The sequence below is a fragment of the Bubalus bubalis genome, chromosome 1, assembly GCF_019923935.1.
Source record: "Bubalus bubalis isolate 160015118507 breed Murrah chromosome 1, NDDB_SH_1, whole genome shotgun sequence".
NCBI classification, from domain to species: Eukaryota; Metazoa; Chordata; class Mammalia; order Artiodactyla; family Bovidae; genus Bubalus; species Bubalus bubalis.
This window is the reverse complement of record NC_059157.1, coordinates 186,162,369-186,176,949: the sequence shown is the minus strand read 5'-3', so window position 1 is coordinate 186,176,949 and position 14,581 is coordinate 186,162,369.

The window sequence follows — 14,581 nt, the reverse complement described above, 5'->3', positions numbered from 1 at the left end:
CCCAGGAAATGAGGTAGGAAATTGGGGATTAAATGTTAGCTAAACCTGCCCTGATTGTTGAGTAAGAATGGGAGGTTGGGATTGACATATGCACACTACTATGTGTGAAATAATTAATTCATAATATCTGTGTGTGAAATAGATAACCTGCTGGAGAGCACAGAGAAGGGAAAAAAAGGTGCAATCTGTTTGTAAGACATAAATTAAGTTAAGCTTAAGAATACATTCCAGTATACATTGCTGCTGCTAAGTCGCTTCAGTCATGTCCGACGCTGTGCGACCCCAAAGACGGCAGCCCACCAGGCTCCCACCTCCCTGGGATTCTCCAGGCAAGAACACTGGAGTGGGTTGCCATTTCCTTCTCCAGTGCATGAAAGTGAAAAGTGAAAGTGAAGTTGCTCAGTCGTATCCGACTCTTCATGACCCCATGGACTGCAGCCTACCAGGCTCCACCATCCATGGGATTTTCCAGGCACGAGTACTGGAGTGGGGTGCCACAGTATACATTAGGTGCAGATAAATACTGTTTGACTCCACTCACACGAGGTACATAGAATAGTTAAATTGAGTCAGAAAGTACGCTGGTAGATGCCAGGTGGGGAGTGGAAATGGGGAGTTAGTGTTTAATTGGGGACAGAGTTTCAGTTTAGAAAGGTGAAAAATTCGGGAGATGGATAATGGTGAGAGTTGAATGATAATGTGAATGTATTTAGTGCCACTGAACTGTATAGCTAAATGTGGTTCAAATAGTCTGTTTTATATTTTGTGACTTTTACCACAATAAGAAAACATTTAACGAAAAGACTGGGTGTGGGCTGAGTTGTGTTCCCACCAAATCACTAAGTTCTAGCCCTACCCCAGTCCCTGTGAATGTGACCTTGTTGGGAAAGAGTCATCACAGATGCAATTAGCTATGGTCATACTGGAGCAGGGCAGATTCCAACCCAATACGAGTGGGGTCCTTATGAAAAGGGGAAATTTGGACAGAGATGTTCACGCAGGGAGATGCCACGTGAAGATGAAGGCAGAGATACGGGCGATGCATCTAGAAGCCAAGGAGCGACAAAGATTTCCAGCAAACCCCCAGAAGCTGGAGGAGAGCCTCGACTGATTCTCCTCGCAGCCTGAAAAGGAAGTAGCCCCACCCACACCCTGACCTTCTGAACCTCCAGAGCTGGGAGAGGGTACATTTCTGTGGTTTAAGCCACTCCGCTGTGGTGCTTTGATATACGGCTGCCCCAAGGCACGCACACAAGCATCGTGACTGGGAGTCAGTTCTGGGCCCTCATTTCTGTCCTGGGAAAGTGTAATGGACTGAGAACCTGTGCTGCCTTGAAGCAGGGGCAGCATGGCCGACGTGACACCCTGCTGCCTCTTTGACCAACTGAACCCAGCATTGGGGTGGAACTGGTTCCTGGGCTGCTGGGACACAAAAGGGCCTCACAGGGTGGAGCCCAGATGCTGTGCTGTAACTTCTGGTCCTGAAACTTTAGGATTAGCAAGGAATCTCTCCTCACTTAGAGAGAGGCTCTCAAGTCTTGGAGAGGCTTCTGAGCAAAATGTCTTGGGCAGAAAACGTTCTGTGGGGAAGAAAGTTGCAGGCAAGTCGTCCAAGCCAAAGCCTTTCTTGTTCAGGTGATGTGACTTGCAGGTCACGCACTGCCTTCTGCCTCTCAGCTTGTGGTCCAGGGCTCTGCTCCATGGGCAGAGGTTCTCCGGGATAGCTCTGGCCCTTTGGGGCATGAGGCCATGCCAATTTTCCCAACATAGAGCTCTCTCTTTCCACAAGGACCCTGGACATATATGTCCCACCGAATCCTCTTCTCTTTCCTCCAAATGAGGACGCAGCCAACTACCTTTCCTGGTTTGCTTTTCCACATCAAGGATCAAGTGTTTCTAACGTTACGGTGCCCTGGGGACACAGATGGGCTTTTAGAACCAGATATGTATCAAAATGATCCGCAAAGCAAATGTTAGTGGTGACCAAGAGCAGTAAGACCAAGGTCATCAGAGACTGTGTCTTCCCAATGTTCTGTGCAAGCCCCACTGCAAGGTTATAAAGTGTGCCGGGAAAACAAACTTATGTTTGTTCTCAAATATAAATGCCCCTCTGATAGGAATAGGGTAAAAACACAAAGTAGGTGATTAAATAGTTAATCCCACTAGGGAATTGTAAGTAAAAAAAAAAAAGCATGGGAGATCCTGTAAGTTAATGATCACGAGGAAGCAGGTTTGCTTAACCTCAAAACCAAGCAGGCTCGCTTAGCAACAAAACCATGTAACAGCAGCATGGGGACATGTCCCCAATCAATAAAACAATGGTGGTGTGAGACCCACATCCTGCCCAGTGAGTTCAGTGAGTTAATGACTCCTAGGACATGCTCTGTGCACACACAGAAAACAATAATTTATGGAAAGATGACGTTTCAAAGTAAAGAAACCCTCACTGTACTGAAATCTGAAATTATTTTTCCACTGAGCCATCTCAGTCCTGACTTGACCATGTAGGGGCAAGAAAACTCCTGCCCAACCTGGAGGAGGAGCTGATGTTGGAAGCCTGAGATATACTCAACAATGAGGAAGAAGGTAATCTTCTCTCCTTCTCCACTTTTCTTTTGATTATAAAAGTGTAGCCCACTAAGTTCTCAGGGTGCAGCATCCTCTTGCCCACCTGCTTGCAAACCTCACAAGCATCCAATTCTGATAAATTGCTTCTTATCTAGAACTTTGCCTCTCCTTTGCATATCTCCCTGCTATGTTTTCTTTGCTGAGACATAGCATAAAGATCTATGATTCCGGAGCTCTTCAGAACCCCCTGAAATGACACCACATGGTTTCACAGCCCCCTCCCCCACCCAACCTGTCAAACAGTCCTCAGAACAAAGCAAGGAAGGGAGACTTGTCTCCAAGTTTTCAGAATAACTTGTGTCTTGGACACTCTAGAATGACTGGTATGAAAGAACCTTACACACAGTGCCCCTCTGACCCTTGTGCATTGTTTTTTTTTTAATTAATTAATTCATTAATTTGGCTGCATCGGGTCTCAGTTGCAGAGTGTGAGATTTTTGTTCCATCATGCACAATCTTTCATTGCAATGCAAGGACTCTCTAGTCGTGGCTCGAGGGCTCAGTAGGTGCGGTGCACAGGCTTTAGAGCACGTGGGCTTCAACAGTTGTGGCACTTGGGCTTAGTTGCTCCAAGCATGTGGGATTATAATTCCCTGACCAGGGATAGAACCCATGTCCTTTGCATTGCAAAGTGAGTTCTTAACCCCCATAGGAAACCTAGCCCTGCTGTCTGCTAGCTATGTGGCCCAGACAAGTCCCTGAACTTGACTCTCCACCTCCTCATTTGTAAAACGGATGCAACAATAATCTTACAGACTGTATTCAGTTCATTTACAAGAGGTAGTTTAGACAGTGCCAGGTTGAGCGTAGCCCTAAACATATATGTTTGTGAAATGAGTGTGTAAAGCAAGCAGCCAGTTGTGGGCAGTGTGGGGCAGAGAGGTGGCTGCTGAGAGGCCTGGGTGACAAGGGGATGGCGTCTGGGGGAGAAGGACCCTGGAAGGAGAGTGCCAGGTAAACATCACCTGCTTCTCCCTGTTTGTTTCCTGCCTCAGTTCTTTTGATCAGAACGGGGTTGTCATGTCAGGCTCACACCATGGGTCCCTTTTTCTGCCAAAATGACTCTTCTTCCAATCAGTGAGCAAGAAAGCTGTTTGAGTGGATGAAGCCAGAAGTCCATTTGGCAGGAATGCTGTTTTGGAAAATGATCAGCCGTGTGGGTTGGGATGAGGTTTTCTGCACATTTTCATGACTTCTTCAGCTTCGTGTACCCTGACTGAGCAACGTGCAGCTGAGGAGAGACTGGGCAGCAGATGCACAGAGATTTTTCTCAAACTTCTTTCTGAGCCAATTTCAAAATATAGAGAGCAGATAAATCTTATTTTCTCTTTTTTAGTTTCAAAAGATTTCATAGGCAGATAAAATTTTAAATTTCATTTTCCCCCCAGTGAGATGTTTGGAGATGTTATAAAGGAGTGGGGAGGTGTCTGTATTTATTGAGGAATTCTCACCCCAATGCCCCTGCTCTTTTCTCATACTGTTCACTGCCCATAATTCATGGAGCACATGGGCAGGGTTTGTGTTAAAGAGACAGAGAGAGAGAGAGGCCATTATGTAGGGATGTTCAAAGTGAAAATGGGTCTGGATTAATTCCATGAGAGTAAATGTGCAGAAATGGTAGTTTTGATCTGCTCAATTCTTAGCCCGTCTGGTCAGCCATCCCACTGATTGATTGATTATTTGACTTATTCAAATAGGTATTGAGCACCCACTATAGCCAGACACTGGTGTAGGCAGTGGGAACTCAGCAATAAACAACACAGGAAAAAAGCGTACACCTGAGGACCTGATCTTCTTGAGTGGGGGGTGGGGGGAAGGGGGCGGTGACACAGGAGAGGCCACATTTGGGCCATAGACACAAGGGACACCCATTAGCGGGGGTCAAGGGACACACGTGGGACTCCGAGCCCCACTCCCCCCTGTTTCTGGCTCCAGGCTCCTGGCTCCCCGTGCAGATGAAAACCTCCATTGCTACCTTCCTTGAGGACCAGACACACCTGGGCCCAAATCCAGGCTCCGCCACTTAACAGCGGAAGCGCTGGGCAAGGTCAGCCCCATCTCTGAGGCTCAGCTTCTGCACATGGGAGCAGGGGCTGACAGCTTTCCGCACAGCTGGCGGCAGAATCTGAGAAGAGACACACAGTGCCTGGACTGTGCCTGGTGCGCAATCACGTGGGGTGAGCGCTAGTCTCCTTGGCTTCTCAGATCTGAGGAGCTGGGGAGTGGGGAGGAAGAGGGCAGGGGAAGCTTCTGTCTCCGGCTACTGCTAGACCATCTCCCTGTCCATCTCCTTGGATGCTGGGTGAGGCCTTTGGAGCAGAAGGTCTGTAACTGGCCTTGAAAGCGGAAGCAGACTGGTGGAGCTGTGGCCACTGCCCACGGTGTGAGGGGTGGGGAGCGGGTGAGGGGCTGTGTCCGTGTTCCAGAGACCCCCGTCCCCATACTCCTGCCTGGCCTGGAGAGGAGGGTGAGGGGGCACACGGAGACCCCACGGCTTTCTCAGCGAGCTGGAGCATCGAGGCCCTGCCTTTGCATGACTCCTGCTCTCATGTCTGTGTCTGTGCACACTTATCCAGGGTCTCAACCAGGGGCAGCGCCCTGGTCCAGCTTCCCTGATCTTAGAGGGGAGGACCTGTGACTCCTGGGCTGCCGGGGACACTGAAATTCACCGTCTCCACGTCTGAGCCTGGTTGGGTGGGAAGGACGCCCCCTCGCCAGCTCTCAGGTTTGGTTCACCGCGGGCCTCCAGGGGGCGCTGCGGGGAAAACCGGCGGAGACGGAAGATCACGCCTGATACCTTAAACTGACTGACCCTGGGGCACTGGGTTAGAGCTGGGTTCTGCCTATTTGAGGCTTTCCAGGTGGCTCAGTGGTAAAAGAATCCACCTGCAGTGCAGGAGACTCAAGAGATGCGCGTTCGACCCCTGAGTCGGGAAGATCCCCTGGAGAAGGAAATGGTAACCTGCTCCAGTATTCTTGGCTGGAGAATCCCATGGACATAGCCTCGTGGGTTACAGTTCATGGCAGGTAGCAAAGAGTCCGACATGACTGGGCACTCATGCACGCCCCCCTACTTATAGCTTCTCTCCTGAAAAGGGGGTGCATGAAGCACACTAGCAGATACTTCCCAGCTCAGGGCCCAGCGAGTCAGCGCAGTCCCTCTGGCAAGAAGCTGCCCAGCTGGGCTGTAAATGGAGGAGCCGAGGGTCCAGATTTCACACCCCTGGCAGTAAGGCTCCCAGTCTTGGCTCAGGGGTAACCACTAGCTTCCAAGACATGAGGAGTCCTCACCCTGATGGATGCGGCAGAGCAGGTCTCCGGGGGAGGGAGCCGTCCAGGAGACTGGGCTCTCCCTGGGTGGAGGAGGAGCGGTAAGCCACTTCTGTCATCTCGTCCTCTGCTCTCAATTCATACCTATGGCCCCAGGCACAAAGCTGTCACGTGCCTGCTAGTGCCTTTCATTCGTTTTAAATTTAATGATATTTACTGTCCAGGAATATCCTCTGTCGATCCTGTTTACAGTGTATCTTGCGTGCCAGGGCCGGTGGGAGATAGCAGGGTCAGGGTAGGGGTGCAGGAAATGCAGTGTTCAGAGTGCTGGAGTGCTGAAAGGCCCCAGACCTGAAAAGCTCTGGGTTGTCAAGGACCCCAGGACTGGAACAGCAACCACAACAGAACAACAGACACACAGCAACACAACAACATCTCCCTCCCCAGGGACCTGGCAGAGGAGGTGGTTGGGTTTGGAGATGAACCTCACGTGCTGAGTGCCCCTGGCTCCTGGTGAGATGAAAGGATGCTTGTTATAAGTATCTTCAAAAGCCCGAGTTCCCCCAGAACCACTGAGAAGTGAAGTGACAAGAGTCAAGATTAGAAAGAAAGCAGAGAAGGCCAGGGGGATGACTCCATTTGGAAACAAGCTGTGTCAGGAACCAGCTGTGCTCCTATCCAGATCGCTAAACCTCGTTTGTGCCCAGGTTCTTTTTGGGGTGGGTCTGGCGGACTGCACGGGTGTGCAGCCCAACAGCAACCGCTGCTGTGTGCCTGCCCTCCCCCTCTTCCATCCTTACCACCTGCAGTGCTCCCTCTGAGCCCCTCCCAGGGACACCACTGCTCAGAAGACTAGGGCAGGGGCTCCCCTCCAAGCGGTGCCCCTGAGTGAGGCGTGTCAGACTTCCTGGGGCTCCTTGGTGAGGGAACAGTCTGTATTACTCCAGTGTGCTGGGTAACAGGTTCTCCCGTCCACACTTCTGACCCCTCCCTTCAGTCTGCCCCGGGGGTTGAACCCACCAGTAAAATCCTATCCATCAGCACTCTGTCTCTGACTCTGCTTTCCAGGGAGCCCAGTCTCCTCCTAACCGGCCCCATGTCCCCCTGCACGAATTCCTGCCCCATGAGGTGGAAACCCATCCCTCCTTCCAGCACAAGGAGCCCTCAGGGTGCAGATGCTCCTGCATCAAAGGGGTCCCAGGGACATCTAGTTTAATTTGTCTTGTACACACTCCGGGACGTTGTGAAGGACAGGGAAGCCTAGCGTGCTGCAGTTCATGGGGTTGCAAAGAGTCAGACATGACACAGCAACTGAACAATGACAACAGGGAGGTGGGATTTTGTCCAATTTAGAGATGAGAAAACTGAGGGAGAGGGTAGTTCAAGGACTTGACTGAGTCCCCAGAGCTTTCAATGGACCTGGGGACTGAATGATGCTGGAGGAGCAGGAGGGACGGCAGGGGTGAGGAGTCCCATGGACCCCATGTGCCTTGGATGGTCTCTGGGTCACAAGTATAAATAAGCAGATAATCTGTGTGTGTGTGTGTGTGTGTGTGTGTGTGTTGTGAGTGTGAATGTGCTGGGCACATGCATGCACGTGTGTATGAGCATGTGTACAACTCTCTCAAAGCTTCTATTGTCTCGTGTGGTCACGCCACTGGTGGAGTTCAGTACCATGGGGTAACAGATGTGGCCTCATAGCTCATGGTGAGAAGTGCCTCCAAGGCTCGCTAAGCCCTGGGAACTGTGAACTGTGTGGGAGCATCCTCGAGAAGGGGAGAAAGCTGGAGGAACCCAAGTGTGCTGAGAGCCACAGAGCCTGCAAGCTGGTTCACTCAGGCTGTGCCCACAGGCAGCATAGGGGGTGGAGGGCATGGAAGGGCCCCAGCCTGACCCACACCTGCTGTTCAGGCCGCATCAAATGGGAGGCAGGGCTTTTTCACAGGCAATCAGGCCACCTGTGGATGCCAAATGCAGTCATGCTGCCCACAGAGGGGCAATGGGTGTTGTGGGTGACTTGGGAGGTGTTCAGGAAATTAAAATGGAGGAAGTCTAGTTCAGGTTTCAGAAGCAGGAGAGCAGACCTCTGACCTGCTTCTGACCCTCCTGGACACTGCCCAGACTATGTACCTGCTTGCAAAACACACCAACTGTTACCAGCAAGTCAAGTGGCATTTTAGATAAGAGAGGGAGTGGGTCTTGGAATTTTCTTGAGCCCCTGGAGGCCTGGTCAGCCCTGCCAGGGTCTCATGACTCACAAGGTGAAACTAATAGCATTGTAAAAGTTAAAGAAAAACCAGAGGTGTCTTTTTGCAGGCAAACTGACGATGGCAACAGTTTGTGGCCTGAGATTATAAGCAGGAGGCTCCAAAGCTGCAATTTGAAATCTCACCCATGGGGTGGCTGTCTGGGACCCTTTCTCAATTGAGACTCCAGATTACTGATAATGAGGGACTGTTCTAGTCTGGATGTAGGTTGTCAGCCCAATTTGATGATATATATGCTGTTTTGTTGTTGTTGTTGAGTCGTTAAGTTGTGTCTGGCTGTTTGTAACCCCATGGACTGCAGCATGCCAGGCTTCCCTGTTCTTCACTGTCTCCCTGAGTTTGCTCAAACTCATGTCCATTGAGTCAGTGATGTCGTCCAACCATCTCATCCACTGTCATCCTCTTCTCCTCCTGCCCTCAATCTCTTCCAGCATCAAGGTCTTTTCCAATGAGTTGACTCTTCGCATTGGGTGGCCAGATTATTGGAGCTTCAGCTTCAACATCAGCCCTTTCAGTGAATATTCAGGGTTGATTTCCTTTAGGACTGACTGGTTTGATGTCCTTGCAGTTCAAGGGACTGTCAGGAGTCTTCTCCAGCACCACAATTTGAAAGCATCGATTCTTTGGCACTTAGCCTTCCTTATGGTCCAAACCTCACATGCGCATATGACCACTGGAAAGACCATGTGCTGTTACTCTTCTCTGTTTCTTTTTTCTCTTAATGATTCTATACTGAAATTGAGTCAAACAATCCTCTATTAAATATTGAAATTGTTTATTGTGTGTGTAACAAGGGATTTCTTTTGTTACCAAATCTTTCAAGCCTAAAATGAAAGTAAAACTTTCAGCAAAACAAGAGGGATATCTACGCTTACATGTATGCTAAGAAGGGCAGTCATGACCATGGCCTTAGACACCCAACCTGAGAAAGGATTTCTGTCATCACCCTCTATAAGAGTCCCCCAAATGCTTCATCTAAGGTCCTATGTGAGAGTCCCCAGACAGGTGGTTTTCACCTTTGTATGTATTTAAGAATCAACTTTTTAAAGCCAGCTTCTTCACTTAAAAAAAAAAACAACAGTCAGTCTTAAAGGAAATCAATCCTGAATATTCACTGGAAAGACTGATTGATGCTCAAGCTGAAGCTTCAGTCCTTTGGCCACCTGCTGTAAATAGCCAACCCATTGGAAAAGACCCTGATGCTGAGAAAGATTGAGGGCAAGAGGAGAAAGGGATCACAGAGGATGAGGTGGTTGTATGGCATCACCAACTGAATGGACAGGAGTTTGAACAAACTCTGGGAGACAGTGAAGGACAGGGAAGCCTGACATGCTGTAGTCCATGGGGTTGCAGAGTCAGACACAACTGAGCCACAGAACAATGAACAACAACAGGAATCAACTAGAGTATTTGCAAGAAATTCAGATGCACAGCCCGACTTTGGAGGTGGAAGATGAGGGGTGTTGGGTAGGGAGAAGTGGGGCTAGGGTGGTAACATTTTCTTGGTGTTTGAGGGGCATACAACACATACAACTTAGCTTGGGTTCCTCCAAAAGCAGACCCTATACATCAGTTGTTTGGGGAAGTGATCCCAGGGACTGGGAAGACATGGAAGACAGAAGGGAAGTCACTCCCTGAGGTGTTTTTGAGTCCTTAGGCCCTTTGGGATCAGTTCTGCTGGGGAAGGGGGAGGGCTATGCTCATCCACGGGCTCTCAACCCCTGCTCTCCAGGGTCACTCAGGATGTGTCAATTCCCTCAATCTCCTACTTGTAATTGAGTGGGCTGCTGCAGATGTTCCAGCAGCAGAACAGTCCTGGGAAGGAGTAGAAGAGGTGGGCGGGGGGCTGAAGCTTCCAGTTTCTCCCATGTGCAGCTGGTTGCCAAAGCAACGGCTGGATGAGTGGACTGTAGCCTGAGTGGATGTTGGGTGGTGTGTAAAAGATGTCCAGCACTGCATCCAGAACAGGTCCTGTAAAGAGGTGGACATCTAAGCCTGGAGCTCAGGGAGAAGTTAGATTGAGCCACAAACGCAGAAGTCATCAGGGTCTCCATGATTTTTAGAGTCAGAGGTGGTCAACCAGGGCCAAAGACCAGAGAGGAAAGATGAGCAGGCCAGGACTTAGTTCTGAGTTTCACCATTCAAAGAGGATCTGAGAAAGAGTGAAGTAGAGGGAAAACCAGGTAAGTGGGTGTCCTGGAATCCTAAGAAGTTAAATAAGGACAGAAAAATCATCAACAAGTCACTGATGAGCTTGTAAGGAGGGATGTCCATGCAGCAGTGGGGAACCTCTGATATGAAGGTGGAGTGGAGGCTGGAGACTGCTTTTAAGACATCGGTTGTGAGAGGAGCGGACATGGAGGCAGGAAGGAGATGAGAGAGGCTGGGCACCTGCTAAGAGATTGAGGTAGAAAAGTGAATCCTTTGTGTGTACAAGGAGATTCCTTCTGCTGCCTCTTTACATGGATATTCCCTTTCCTTTTGCATTATCTGTGGTCACATGATTTTTCAGTTGAGGGAAGTGAGACTTAGAAAGATTGTATTACTTGCTTCTTCATAAAGAAGACTGAGCACCAAAGAATTGATGCTTTTGAATTGTGGTGCTGGAGAAGACTCGAGTCCCATGGACAGCAAAGAGATCAAACCAGTCAATTCTAAAGATCAACTCTGAATATTCATTGGAAGGAAAGATGCTAAAGCTGAAGCTCCAATACTTTGGCTACCTGATGTGAAGACCTGACTCATTGGAAGAGACCCTGATGCTGGGAAAGACTGAGGCAAAAGAAGCAGATAGCAGAGGGTGGGATGGTTGGATGGCATCACAGACTCAGTGGACTTGAGTTTGAGCAAACTCTGGGAGATAGTGGAGGTCAGGGAGGCCTGGCATGCTGCAGTCTATGGTGTTGTAAAGAGTCAGACACACTTAGCAACTGAACAATAACATTACTTGCTCATGGAAGGGATGTGAACCCAGTGTCTCCACTTTGAAATCTAATTTTTCTGTGACCACACTCTCATAGCAGGGGCAGGAGGCTGGGTGACACCAGCAGGAAGTAGTGAGCACAGAAGGGTAAGAAGCAGGAGTTCATTCTCTGGGTGGAGTTTCTCTTTGTGGGAACTCAGGTTCTGGAAGTCCACCTTACTGTTTTAAGCTATTTTCCAAAATGACAAATAACAATTTAGTTTCCTGCCAGTGCAGTTTCTCTGATGGGCTGGTTATTGCAACGTTACTGATGCCTTTGGAACAGCACATGATGGAACACTGAGAGCTGGCATTCCACAGGATGTTCTCAAAACCATTTCTCCATGCCCATGCAGAAATGCACGTGGCGTCCTCCCACGCCCCCCTTAGTTTTGTTCTGAAGACCTAAGAGCTCAGGCTCTGAGTGTCTTTTGTGGAAATAAGGTAAATGGGTAAGTTTGTGAAAGTTTTTCATCTGTCTACTTTTCCCACCACAAATTCTCCCAAGACAGTGCTGAGTGAGGGGTAGTTAGTGTGACCAATGGCAAGTGGAAGTAATGGATGAAACAGAGACTGAGTAAAACGGGGTCCAAAATTGTTGTTCATTCGCTGTCTTGTCTGACTCTTTTTCATCCCATGGACTACAGCACGCCAGGCTCCTCTGTCCTCCACTGTCTCCTGGAGTTTGCTTAGATTCATGTCCATTGAGTCAGTAATGATATCTAACCATCTTATCCTCTGCTGCCTCCTTCTCCTTTTGCCCTCAATCTTTCCCAGCATCAGGGTCTTTTCTAAGGAGTTGACTCTTCACATCAGGTGGCCAAAGTATTGGAGCTTCAGCTTCAGCATCAGTCCTTTCAATGAATATTCAGGACTGATTTCCTTCAGGATTGAATGGTTTGATCTCCCTGCAGTCCAAGGGACTCTCAAAAGCATTCTCCCACACCACAATTCGAACGCATCAATTTTTCAGTACCAAGAGGCCAAAGGTCCAAAATATATCTGTTCATTAATGGATATAGTTTCCCTGAGAACCTGGTCCATATCTTGACTGAAGCTTTGAAAACAGAATAGAAATGAAGTCCAGCACACACATGGAAAGCAACTCAGAGCAGCTTTCTCCATTTTGAATATTGTTCCCAATGATGACCTCTAACTGACCAGCAGATGTCAGTATGATGTCGGTCTAGCAAGACCCGGCATCTGCACAATATCTGCTCACAGACTCCAAGGCCCCAGGAATAAAGGACAGGCCTAGACCTGAAAAATTATGATGTCTTTTATTCTTGCCTTTGTCATAGGGTGAGCAGGTGTTTGAGGAAAAAACTTCCTATTTCAAAGAAAATACAGGAGATATTCAAAGAACTGAAGATAATAGCAGCATTCAGTTACATTACCTTATTCAAAAGTCTTAAGGTAAATATGGGTTAAACAGAAGGCAAAGAAATCACATATGACATATAACATTCTATAACATTGTAGAAATGTGTTGTGTCTATGATTTGTGTCATCATATTGTTGATTTTTTTAAATAGACTGTTAGCATGTATAACATCATTTTTATACGTTGTACATTCTAATTCTTAAAAATTAAATTTTTTTTTTGTAGAAAACAATAAAGTTCTTAGGGAAACAGAAAGTTGCACACCTGGAAGCATTTTTGCATTTTCTTCACGGTGACAGGAGTTTCAGTTTGGCGATTCTTGGTGGCCCTCTCTGAAGCTAGAGAGGGGTATACCAGCTGCTCCATGTATACCTTGTCCCATATTTCTTCCCCTAGGGCTTTTTTTTTCAGCCCAGAACAAAAGAAGTCAATGCTTGAGAAAGGTTAGCTGAGTAAAAAGATGGATAATATTTAATCATTGCCCCATAAGCATTTATGCCCAGTGGGGGAAAAATTACACAGATAAGTACTGATAATTCTAGTAAAAACAATGGATGCTGCTTCCTTACCTGGGATGGTCTTCCCCCTTTTCTTCCTCACCTGACCCACTTAGGCTTATGTAGCAGCACCTCTGCCGGGGTCCAGCCCCAGCTGATCCAGGGTATTCGAAGGAGAGACGGCTAGGCGACCTATTCAAATGTCAATTAGAGAAAATAAAGAGGAATAGAATGAGGATAGCTCAGTAGGAAAATTCAGTGGAGAAAAGAAGCTGAGTGGCTTGGTTTACGCGGAAAATCAATATAACCCGTGACACCAGGTTAGCTCTGACCACGGAGGCCGCAGGCGCCCTCTCGAATAGCGGAAGGTGCCCCACCTTAGACACCTTCTCGAGTGGGTCTTAGAAGCCCAGGCAAATAAATGGTCGCAGAGGATATCCACGCTCCAGATGGACACTCAGCTGGAAGTTAAAGGGAAGAATGACATGGGGAGACCAAGCGTTGGTGAGCAAGGCCCATAGCTTTATTTTCAACAGGGGCTTTTATACCCTAAGTTACACATAGAGGATAATAGGGGATGCAAAATCAGCAGTCTTTGATGCTTATCAAAAACCAAGGTTTCTTCCCTGCAGATTTATTGTATACAAATGGTTTAGGTGATTTACATCATCTTCTGGCCAGAGGCCTATTAACATTTTATGACTCTTGACAAGGACTTATCAACAAAGACTTATTTTCTCTAAGAGTAATTATTTTAAGGTTTGGCGCCATCTTCCGAAGATAAGATTACATTCCTGTAGGGTGGATGTGTAATGGGTTTACAAAGGAAAGAATTTACTACCTTAAGAGTCTAAAGTTACTAACACCAGGCCACTACTTATTTTTTCTACATACCAACTATATTAATTAATGCACATTCAAGGATACAATTCAGGGGATGTGAAAACTTGGCAACAAACATTGGCTCATCAATGAAATCTTTTACTAGTTTTATTCTGACAGTTTCTAATTCTCTGAGAGGCTCTAAGCTATTTGAATATCTTAAGCTTCCCGTGCCTCTGGAGGCTGGGAGACTGTAAACAATCGTATGCATAGCTGTAGGTGTCCGGGTAAACTTGTCAGGCGAGTTAGAGAGCCATCTGAGGGGTTTGGATTTAAACACTCCTAATTGCCCAGGAACTTTATTAATTGGAGCTGTAAGTTAACTCTTTGACAGAGAGAGTGAGATGGTGGTGGGGGACAGCCCCCAGTAAAGTCAGAGGTGAGAGCACAAAGCAATAAAGTAGGCAGACTCTGGTTTTTTGGGGGGTAGATGCTCGAGAATATCCGGGGGCACTCCCGAGGCTCGATCCCGCCTTTGCGTATGCCGAGCCCCCTTCCTCATGACCTTTGTCACGAGTGGAATGTCTCTCGCCGGCTCCCGGCATCTCCCCCTTTTTTATTTCTTAAAACAGCCAGATGTAGCTCAGTCGCGAGCCTCTGAATGCTCTGCCGAAGAATCCTGACAATACAAGGAAGAATGATTATGATAAGCAGAATTAAAACAGCCACCGTAGCTTTCCTAAGCCCCCCA